Raw genomic sequence first — 9,314 nt, 5'->3', positions numbered from 1 at the left:
TTCAACGAGGAAAAAGGGGAAAATATGGGGAAGAAACGAAGATCAAGGAAAAAAAAATACTGAAATGTACAGTACTGAACAGATCTATATTGAAGAAGTTAATGTTAAATATGTAAACCCAGACATGTTGTTTACTAAGCTCTAAAAATTGTATTTTTTAAAAATCAATAAAATTAAAAAACAAAAACAATAAACACACAAACACACACACACACACACACACCAACAACAATTCTAGATTCACTAAGTCTGCTGAACTATAAAGCATCACATTTTCTTGTTCATCCTTGTAAATACATTGCTTATCATATCTCAAAAATTGCTGTTAAGAGTGCCACCAAGTGGCCATTGAGTGAACTTTGGGAGTATTTTCCCTTTAATACTACATTTTTATTTATTATGTTTTAAGTTAGGTTTTCAATATTGTGTTTCATAAACATCCTTATGCACATAGGTTTCATTTGGTAATTATTCCAAGAGTCTATCTAGTTAAGCAGAAAACAAAAGTAATTCCAGTTCAGTCTTTCAAAAACTACCCGGGGGAGGGAGTAGCAAAATTGGTGACCCAGCACATCTAACATACATTTGATATTATACTTAGAAATGCCCCCTTCTACCTGGAAAAGGTAAAGATATCGCCCATAATCTACATGTACTGAGGTCAGAAATCCAAACTAGAGCACTCACTAGTCTAGGAGAAAATATGCAAGAGGTTTATTAAAGGACCAAGTTTAACAGAATAACAAAGTAACAGACTTGAAAGGGACCTTGGAGGTTTTCTAGTCCAACCCCCTGGTCAAGATATTGGAACACCACTGTCATGTCACCCCTAGTCTTTCTCTGTGTTAGATTAGACATAACCAGTTCTGCAACCGTTCTTTGTATGTTTTAGCCTGCAGTCCCCTTTGTTGTTCTTCTCTACACTCTTTCTAGAGTCTCAAGATCTTCTTTGTGTAATGATGACCAAAAGTGGTGCAGTATACCAAGAGTAATCTTATCAAAGCATTATAAAGCTATACTAACACTTCATATGATCTTGATTCTGTCTCTCCGCTGATGCATGTTGATTTTCTTGATTCACTGTTATCACCGACCAGGGCTTTTTTTTCTCATAGAATGCCCAGAACGGAGTTCCAGCATCTTTTTTGGATGGAACCTTGTAGGGTAGGCAAGGCGGGTTGTATGACATATGTGAGTTCTGGCACCTTTTTTTTTTTTTTTTTTTTTTTTAGAAAAAAAGCACTGTCACCGACCTAGTATTGCTTTTGCAAGGGCTTTACACATTTACATCCAAGCACATTTTGTTGCATCATGTTTTACAGCATGTTTATACATTCCATTGCTATGTAAAGCTTTTTCACTGTGTAACAAGAATACAGGAGAAATAAACAATATGGCCAAATGCTCTGTTCCATTAATTCCTACAATTTTACAATGATAAAAGTTTAGGTTGGTGCTTTAAATTTAAAACACATGTTTTCTAAACTATTGAAGGTTCAGTGTATAGTACAGACTAGAAACTGGGAGACTGAGAGCTTACTCCAACTTTAGGCATGAAACCACCTTGGGGCCAGTCACTCTTACTTTGCTCTAGAAAGAAGGCAATGGCAAACCACTTCTGAAAAACCTTGCCAAGAAAACGGCAAAGACCAATTTAGGCAGTTTCCAGAATTCAACTGACCTAAAAGCACAATTAATAATAATTAAAAGCTTATTAATTAAAGCCCCATTCCATTTTTCACTAAATAATCAGCTCTGGCTGGTTTAACATATTGGGTTAAGTCCCTATACTGTGTAGGTTGATTTACACTACACAGTGTATTTTAATTGAGAAATTGAATACTAAATAGCCCTTCAATAAAAGAACAATTATAGAAGTATGCTTTTAAAAATATAAAGTCATGGTATATTATTTTAGAACAATAATAATAATAATAATAATGATAATAATAATGATAATAATAATAATAATAATAATAATAATAATAATAATAATAATAATAATAATAATTGGAGAAGATAACAAAATACAAAGACCTACAAATAGAAATAGAAAGACTGTGGCAAAAGCAAGCAAGGGTAGTACCAATAGTAATAGGCGCCTTGGGTGCAATCCCAAAACAACTGGAGCATCATTTGAACACCATTGGCATTGACAAATTTGCCATTAGTCAACTGCAAAAGGTGGCCTTACTAGGAACTGCTTCCATTCTGTGACGATATCTCTAATACCGTCAAATATCCACATCTGCCTATCCCAGGTCCTTGGTAAGGACTCGATAGGTAGACAAAATGCCAAATCCAGTCTGAACATCTGGCTGACTGTGCGATGATCCATAATAATAATAATAATAATAATAATAATAATAATAATAATAATAATAATAATAATAATAATAATAATAATAATAATAAAGTTGGAAGGGACCTTGAAGGTCATCTAGTCCAACCCCCTGCTCAGGCAGGAAACCCTATACCATTTTGGACAAATGGCTGTCCAGTCTCTTCTTAAACACTTCCAGTGTTGGAGCATTCACCGCTTCTGGAGGCAGGTTGTTCCACTGGTTAATTGTTCTAACTGTCAGGAAGGTTCTCCTTAGTTCTAGGTTGCTTCTCTCCTTGATTAGTTTCCATCCGTTGCTTCTTGTCCTGCCTTCAGGTGCTTTGGAGAATGGCTTGACTCCCTCTCCTTTGTGGCAGCCCCTGAGATATTGGAACACTGCTATCATATCGCACCTCATCCTTCTCTTCAGTAAACTAGACATACCTAATTCCAGCAACCATTCCTTAATTTCAATGGGTTTTTTTTTAAAAAAAACCACACAAATGTATTCATACTATATGAATGTTTTATAAAATAAACAACAAAATCCAAAGATTCTTGAAGCAGCCTCTGTTTGAAAGCACTGTCCTTCAAGATGAAACTGAGGCATGATCACAGCACAGGGACACCTGCTTCTAAACTCTTCCTGAGTATCCTTAATCTGCTAGCAAGCATTTACTGGAGTTGTAGAAGTAAGAAGAATGGGAGTTTTGATGGTATTGTTTTGATTCACACAGCAGTAAGCATCTGTCCCTGGTGGCCTACTAGCTGCCATTGTTGGGCAGAACTTTGTACAAAGGAAAAATGAGAAAGGTCATTAATGAACATTCATGCCTTCCTTTCTTTCTTGCATATCTTTCAGGGCTCTGTTTTTGCTTCTGCTGTAGCATAATCCATTTGCCTTTTACATTGTGGATGTTCGAGAGGGGAAGAACCAGAAATATTAAAGGAATAAGATAAGAACAGACTGACAAAAGGAATATCATCTACCATATGGACATACACATTAGGAAACTACATGAAGAAAGGCATTTATCACCTGGGCTAAGAGGGTGAGAAGAGAAAGCAGAAAAGTGTCAAAAGGTGCTAAAATAATACTTCAACTCTCATTTCTACATAATGAGGTCTAGTATTCTGGACAGGAGAGAAAGTTTTTCTCAATTGGAACTTGATTGGTAATAAAATAGTTACAGTACTTATTTGAAGAGATTATGAAACAAGATCAAAATGGTCTTTGAATGCTTTCGGTTAAAATATATTATTTGTTAGAATTGAGGAGCTAAATTTCCACTTCAAAATACATATCTAGTTGAATAAAGAGAAAAACTGGAAGATGCAGGGTATTGAAATCTACATAGGAAATGGTAAGATAGCTAACTCTAGATATGATGCCTGGCAACAGAAAAAGAGAGGGTTGAAGAGGCCAAGGACAGAGTTACTACTGAAAGAAAAGAGAGTGAGGGGAGTGGGGTGACTGTGAATTGTATTACTTTGTGAGGGAACCAGCTTTGCTTTCTTGATCCCTTCAATCACACTTTGTTAGAGAAGAGCTATCTTAGGCAATGGCAGCTCCTCTTCAGACAATCCCATTTTATTAAAAGACATGAACTTTGGTGAGCCACAGCATACTTCACTGAATATAGAATTCACAACTGGAATTCTAAAGAACAATACTATGAAGATCTACTAAGATTTTTTTAATAGTAGAGTCTATGAAACAATGGCTTATTCAGGTTGCATTGAAACTCCATGAGTGAAGTGTTATGAGGGAAAGTCTGCACAAAATATGAGATTTTATTAAGAAATAAATAGTACAAATATATACAAACCTCTCCTCTTATCTTAATAAGCCATTGAGAAATATTGGAAATATAACCCAATTCCACAATGAAATTATGTTTTCAATGATTGAAAGCTAGAGGGATAGCAATAATAGTGCTTACTCAAATCTAGATTGTTTCCCTCATTTAGAATTCCAGTCAAATAAATCTTAATTTATTTAACAATACAGGTCATATTATTCAAACTCTTAGAAAAGTTTATCTTGAATTTGTTACTATAGAGCCTTCACACTAGAATTTTCTTTGGAGTCAGACTTGGGTTTCTCTTTGTCATTGATTAGCATATCATCTCTTTAGGATGGGTATTGTTTTGCTTATAGTGTATGACTTTTGGTTTATTAGTCATGGAGTCTTCCAGAATTCTGCTTTGAATTAAAAACAAATGTTTGTTCAGTATTCACTAATAATATTATCCTCTATGCTGTTCTTTTCTTATCTAAAAACTTCCAACAAGTAGATTTAAGTTTTTAAACAAACATAAAGTCTTATTTTTCTTTTAAAATATAGTATGTATAGTTTACAGTGCATGTTTTATTTTTGATCATAATTATGGAAACAAAGAAGCTAGAACAACTGCTACATTTTTTTTTCCAAAGGAGCAAGAGCCATCAGTGGCATCAAGAAACTATTAGGAGATCCCTGCAAGAACAGGCTAAAGCAGCCAACCAAACACTTCCAGAAAGACTACAGAAATGGCCCGGTTGCAACAGTATTTACTCATTTATGGGAATTATAGTTTTATTATTTCATTATGGATCTTTGGAGATGAGAAGCACCTTTACTCACATCATTATGACAATTCAAAGCACATTTTTCAGCTGGGAATTGTAACTGAAAGTGATCCAGAGCTGCAACTGGGATTAAAATCTGTTATCATTTTATTGTCTCTCCAAACCACAGAGTAAAACTTTGTATAAATTTGTACGAATTTTCAAAGCTTTTTATCCTTACTTATTAAGTTAAACAAAAAAAAGAAAGAAAAGAAAAGATTATATTGCTTTGGTTGCATCATTTTGAGAACCTGTAATCATTTAAAGAAAAATAATGGAGCAAATAAGAGGGCAATTTGGAAATAAACCTCCGTTTGGTTATCAATGACAGGCACTCACAGATACAGAACTTTTATTATACACACGAGAAAACTACAACATTACATTACTTTTTGACATAATGGCCATTCAAATTCAGGCACTTGTCATTACGTCTTACAAGGTTTGAAATTCCTTAGTAGTAGTCGCTCAGCACCAAATCTGGCTATGGGAGGGTAGTGAACCCAAGGGAACTGCTTCAAAAGTTCTTGGGTACATTTAGCGGTGTGCGGGCGAGCATTATCATCAACCAACACCACACGGGAAGTCAGCATGCCCCGACGCTTTATATGGATGGCTCGTCTGAGTTTTCGTAAAGTTTCACAGTAGACTTCTGAATTGATGGTCGAACCACGTTCCATGAAATTCAACAGCAGTACTCCTTTGGCATCTTCACATTTGGTGGGATTTTCTATGGCACCACTTCTGGTGTGGTGTTGGTTCATGATAATGCTCACCTGCACACCGCTAGATGCAACCAAGAACTTTTGAAGCAGTTCTGTTGGGATGTTTTTGATCATCCCCTCCATAGCCCAGATTTGGTGCCAAGCGACTACTAAAGAATTTCAAATCTTGTAGGATGTTATGACAAGTACCTCAATTTGAATGGAGATTATGTCGAAAAGTAATGTAATGTTGTAGTTTTCTAATGTGTATAATAAAAGTTCTATATCTGCGAGTGTCTGTTATTGATAACCAAACAGACATTTATTTTCGAATTGCCCTTGTATTAGCAACTTATTACAATATTATTATATTTATGGTTCATAATGTTCTGGCAGGATAGACCAATACAAAATTCATCTTCTCCAGTCAAACCACAAGTGATTAGCAAAGCTCCTCTATGAGTGATTTCTCCCAAGTCAGCTGTATTGAATTTCATAAGGTTTCCTTCAAAGGAACTCCAGGACAAGACACTCCATTGTTTAAGGTGAAGGAGGAACCCAGTGGCCAATATTATAATGTGTTGTACTGTATCTAATATTTTGTTACTCTTGACAGAAAATTCCACAGGCATTTGGGATTGCAGTCTTCTTCTAGCATAGGAATCCACAAGCTCTGGGCTGCAGCCCACTGGTGTTTGCAACCAGGGGGAGTGGAAACGGCACGTGATTATGCATGCATCCTCACTTGCGCGAGCAACGGGTAAGTGAATGCATGCACACTCCATTTGTGTGAGTGGCAGGCTTGCGTGCATGCCACTCACGCACTGACACACTTGCTGGCTTCTTGTGTGGACCATCCCCTCCCCCTGTTGCAGATCCACAAAGCGGGAAAGATTGGGGAATTCTGTTCTATCTAGCACATTAGATGAAACCAGTAATACTTTGATGGTTCCATTGCAATGAGCCTCTTTAAATAACTATTACAATTATTCTGACAACACACTCATTGTAAATTAAGGTATTATATTCCTAATGTAACAGAGATAATGATAAAGCTCTGGGTTACTTCTGTGATTCCCTTCAACAGCTGAAAGGAACAAAAGTTTTCCATTTCTTTGACTGTTTCTTTTCTCTCTCATGTTTCGGTTAAATTATACCTTTCTATTAGATTTCTATTTTTTTTTGTCTTTGTGCAGAGATATGCATTCAGCAGCATTTGTAGAACAGTCCCTAAGTAAATTGCATCTAAGAGTAGCCAAGGCTGCAACTGGAAGCACAAGACTAGGGACTGGAACTGCAGCCCGGCTTTTTTTGCATCTGAAATATGAACAGTTTAATTATGCATCTGGCAAATTAATTTGTACCATCCCAAAAGATACATGGAGGATATTTACACTGCACAAATAAAAGGCAAGAAGTGGAGAGAATTCATAGCTGCTATTCAAAAGAATAACTTTTCATTGGTGGGAGAAACTGACACAGCATAAGGAACCATCTTTATTGTAACCGCCTTGAGGGGGTGACTTTTCTTCCATAGCATGTGACACAATTTTCATTTTAGAGTTCTCAGGGGTCAAAGAAATAGAAGATCTTGTAAGATAAAGAACTGTTTTCCCCGTTTTTCTTCCCCATCCACAAGTGACTGGATTTGTACTAGATGGTGGACTAAAATGAAGTGTGCTGCCCAAATTTGGCTCAGTTCCATTAATCATGTTGAGTTAATAATCATATCTTACAAACATAGCTGCTAGCTATACAAACTATAGGCTATTAAACAGACTTATGCATTTAAAAAATCTACAAATGAATGTAATTTGATAAATCCTCATGAATTAGTTAACCCCTAAAGAATTTAATTCGTTCAGTTCATTGAGACAAAGGCCAGGAGTTCAGGGGGGCAGCATCTCCAATGAGATGAAGTAGAAGTTCAGCATGAGGCAGGGAAAAGGGCTGGTGTTTCAAGAAGTTATTCAATTTATACAGTACAGACAGAAGAAAAAATAGATTCATGCCATGATACAAAAGTCAGATTTACTGACACTTCCTGGCCCAGCAAAGATATAACATTCTCACACCCATAGATACATGTACTGAGGCACCGCTTTCGCACATTTCCTCCTTGTCCTCATGGAAGGCAGATGGTAGCAGTGGGAAGTACTAAGCTTCTAACCCAAAGCAGAAGACAGGGTCAGGGTGAGAAGACACCCCAGCTTCTAGAAGAAGGCATTGACATCTCCAATCTTTGCCACATGGACTAAATCATTCCACTAACAAATCATATTGGTGGGAAGAGGGGTGTTTGTCATATTAAACAGCCCAGGGATGAACTTTCCCAAACTTTCTTTGCCTAGGTTGTTTGAACATTATTTTTATTCCTTGTTGCTACCAGAACTGCTATTCAAGATACCTCACTTCTGCCTGTGCATAAGCTCCAGTCTTACTTAGAAAGGAATTCTTCCTTGCAATCACATTTTTTCCTGTTGGTTTGACCGCAGTATTTTAGTAGCACAAACTTTGAAACAGGTTGGGGATATAATTTGTAGAATGACAGTCACATATGATGGTCATTTAATTCAATGAAATGGAAAGCATTATTTGGGAATTTTGTATTCATCTTTCCTCCATTGCTCAAAGTAGGATAACAACTCCTTCCTCATCCAATTTCCTCTGCTGCAATAACTCTGTGAGGTAGGCTGGACTGGGGAAATAGATCAATCTGAAGTCACCCAATGACCTTCCACACCTAACAGTAAATTTGATTGTGAGGGGAATTCCATGCTGTAGCCTAACCTATTTGTCTATTTGTATGCTGCCCCTATTTGTTTCTTAAACCAAGCTGTAAAGATTTGTAATGGGGCTCAGCTCATATCTGTCTGGACAATTTAAAGATATGAATAGAAAAATAAAAGAAACCAAAGTTTCACTGCACTATGGGTAGGGGTTGAATGGAGCATAAGCTTCCATTAGCCTAGGATTAAAAGTAATGCATTGACTTAACAGGCCATGGTTGGATCAACCACATGACTATTATAAAAAAGAGGCAAGCGGAGCTTCCTGTGGCGAGGCGCCGCCGAAGGAGGCTTTTTCCTGAGCCTCCAGTCCGGGACTGCGTCAAAGCCGTCAACATCTAAAGTACAGGAAGATCTGATGGAGCAACCTGTTGTGGATTTGCCTGGGGCCATGTCGTCATTATCTGTAGAAGATCCTCAGAAGGAGCAAAGGATGACCTATGCTGCTTATAGGCGTAAAGAGAGACAGCAACAAAAAGAAACAGTTTCTATAACTTTTCCACAACCTTCGGAGCCAGTGAGCGGGGCGAGGCCAAAGAGTGCAGTTGCCACAGACATGCAAGGAATGCTTAACAAGCTTTGTAAGCCAAACGACGGATAAATGCTGGAAATGAGACTTTATTATGGAAATGGAACAACTTAGTTTATATGTTTGTAAAGAACTGTTTGTTCTTTTTCTTTTTTTCTTTTTTTTCTGAAAGAGGTAAAAAATTAAGACTGGGATTTTATTTTTATTCCAGCTGTGTAGCAGGAGGTATTGACTTAAGATTTTATTGAAAGTATAGATTGGAGAGGGAAGAAAGTGAAGGGAAAATTTAAGTGTAAAATGTAAGGGGAAAAAAATATGTAAGCTTAAATGTTGAAGGTGGATAGATTATATTAGATGT

This window comes from Protobothrops mucrosquamatus, unplaced genomic scaffold (genome assembly GCF_001527695.2).
Source record: "Protobothrops mucrosquamatus isolate PMUCROS unplaced genomic scaffold, P.Mucros_1.0 scaffold_177, whole genome shotgun sequence".
Taxonomy (NCBI): domain Eukaryota; kingdom Metazoa; phylum Chordata; class Lepidosauria; order Squamata; family Viperidae; genus Protobothrops; species Protobothrops mucrosquamatus.
Note: the sequence above shows the minus strand (reverse complement) of the source record.